Source organism: Equus przewalskii, chromosome 4, assembly GCF_037783145.1.
Source record: "Equus przewalskii isolate Varuska chromosome 4, EquPr2, whole genome shotgun sequence".
In the NCBI taxonomy this organism is placed as follows: Eukaryota; Metazoa; Chordata; class Mammalia; order Perissodactyla; family Equidae; genus Equus; species Equus przewalskii.
The window spans coordinates 91,406,211-91,409,394 of NC_091834.1; positions in this window are offsets into that span (position 1 = coordinate 91,406,211).

The window sequence follows — 3,184 nt, forward strand, 5'->3', positions numbered from 1 at the left end:
TATTTCCAGAATGTCCAATCTTATTCCTCCAAGGCAGTATTGTCATATCTGAGCCTGTATGTTTCCCAAATAGGACATTCCAGTCAAAGCCTTGGTAACATAACCAATGTGTTCTGTTATAAGGAGAACGAGATTCTTATTGAACTTATGCAAATAACTAGATTGCCATGAAATAATCATACTCGCTCACAAAGAGTTTCCAAATTCTGGAGGGATCAGGTAGGGAGAAAAAGATAAATGTTTCAGTTTTGCTCATAAAGGTATACTTTCACTAAATTGCTATAAGTCATAGTTACCATAAGAGAAAAGATTTCCTTAAATCTGAGAAAACAAAACACATCAAAAACAATATTTCAAAGTCATAAAACATTATAATCATCCTCATCAGTTCACAGTCCTGTATAATCAATTCTTGAGCTTAATCTTCTGTTAGCAGATCGATGAGCTCAGTTTGTTAGAATTCCGTAATTTCTTACCCAGTTCAGTTTTACAATCTGAAAGTTTATCAGAAAGCTGTAGTTTAGAACCTTTGTGTCAGAATCCTTTCCAGGAATTTCTCTAAAGATGAAACATATTTGCAAAAGCAAAAAGCATCACAGTAAAACAGCAACTATCTGTAAATGGACAAAAGACTCAAAAGGGCAATTGACAAAGAAACTTGGCGACTTCTGTGACATATAACACTTTAAGATAATAACTGGAATTATGACTGATAACAGAACAGATTAGAATTTTAGGAATGCTATATAATATTAAGACACATATATTAATAACATTCACCCACATAATACCAACTAAGAAAGTTTATCATCGCTTATTTGACAATGCTTCCCATGTAGTTTAATAGACCAAATAAGCCTAATTAGTTTAGCATTTTTCAAAAGAAACCCTTCTATTCAGGACTCGAATAATTTTGACGAGAAGCTTGTCAAGAATATCAAAAGACTTTAAAACACTTGTTCAAACAACGCTCACTGTGAAACAATGCTCAGGTATCCATTCAAAGTGACAACAGAAACAATCAAAAATCTTAAGAGTGACCTCAGTCATTATTTTAACAAAACAGATTTGTCTTTTAGGCAGACTTACTCAAAGGAACACCTTTTATAACCTCTTTATCAAGAGCAGACCAAAAGTTCAGGAAAATCATCTTGAGAGAAAAACCAAATTTTAATTTCTGCACCAGCTTATTATTAAAACTCATTTACTTAGTTGGATTTACTTTAATCTACTTGACCAGGTATAAAACTCCTTTCAGAATTTCTCCTTCACAAACCTTCTACAACTTTCTTTTTGCCTTCAGAATTTGTCCCAAATGATGCGGGGTCGGTGAGCCGAGGAGTCGAAAGAAAGATTTCTTAGACTCTCAAGATCTGGCAGTAGTGCTCTTTTATTTAGAGAGTAGAATAGCATGGGAACAGGACCCATGGGCAGTCAGAGCTTCTGCTGCCGCCGCTTCTGCTGCCCCCGCTGGCATGGGGACAGGACCCATGGGCAGGCAGAGCTGGTGCGTGGGGACAGGACCCACAAGCAGTCAGAGCTCCTGCTGCTGCCCCGAGTTGAGGGTTAGGGCTAATTTTATAAGGCATAGGTATATGATTCATCTCTTCACAAGACAAAGGAAAGAACATGAAAAAAAGTTAAAATGGTATCAGTGCGGGTGGGGTCTGGTCATTGGGTGATCCCATGACTTTTAGACAAGAATCAAATCGGATTAAGTAAAGGTTAGAAAGGTTAGACACCACCACCCTAAACCAGTTACATGAGATTGCCAGACAGCAACCAACTTAAGTTCTTGCCTCTGGCATTGACCAAGAGCCTCTAGAGATAAGACCATCCCCGCCTCTTCCTGGCACAGAGAGGGAGGCATCTTCACAGATAGAGGTTTCCCTTAGAAATGTAAATGTTTCCCGACAAAGGGGCAAACAAATTCCACTCCTTGGAGCCTGAATCTCATCTGTAGTTTTAAAACTAACCAGCCTCAAAATCCTCATCATAAGCCATTTTAAAATTAAGCAGCCTAAAAATCCTCATCACCAAAGTCTTTCTTTTTTCCTTTCTAGTACATTAGGACAAATTTATCTTTCTTAACCCAACAAAAATACTTCCAAGCTTTATACCTCTTTACTGAAAACATACATTTTAACTTTCCTTGAATACAGAGCTGTTTTCCTTATTAATTTCCAGTAGCTTTAATTATATAGGTTAATAAGAACTTTTAACCCTTAACAGGCCATAGTAAACACTAAAAGGTAAGCAATTACGACTTGTCTTTTATATCAGCATTCTAAACACTTCATACGTTCTAGAAACATGCCACTTCACAATAAAACACAAAGCATGTTTTTAATAGACCCAAACGCTTTTAGCCTCTTTACAATAAGAAGCCAAAATAACTTAGATGTGTTTAGCAATAATGTTTCAGTGTTCTATCCAATTCAAAAATTACCCAGCTACTCAGATTTTTATCATTTAACTTAACTTGGCAAAACTCAAGATTGTTATCAAAAAGAATTTCAAAGCTTTTTGTCCCCCCCCCCCCAGTATACAGACCATAAAACAGTTATTGTACCCACTTTTATCTATTTAAACCGTTTGTTTCCAACAATGATGTTCAGATTACCTATGAAAACGTCACGAGACATTAGACAAAACTGGTCATCATTTAAAGCTACTATTTTGCTGACGAATTTAACAGACAAGTGAACTTATTTGACTAGTAAACCCAGGCTACATACCCGCATCATATGCAAATACCGACAACTCTGACAAGACTATTTTCAATCAAGCCAACAAATTTAAACAAGCTTTCATTTACCAAAGGTTAATTCACATCACGTTAACTTGAAAGACATTGGATTAACTTCTACTACATTTAGAATTTATGTAAGCGCTTACTTTAAGCCAATTAAACAGATCTCTTGATTTCGGCCATACCGGCTGGAGGTAAAAATATCACACATATAATGTACACATAGACACACGTACACAGAAACTGCACAGCTATTGTTTTAAAAATTACTGCTGTGAATCAGGTACAGTAATACAAAAGCTCACCAGTTATGAATCCAAACTTTGTTTTGAGCCTTTTTACTAATACTTATGGAGAAGACACTCAAGATGCTAGATTTTTTTGCAAGGGCAGCTTATGGCTGTTTTTTCCTTTCCCCCTTTTTTTTTTTTT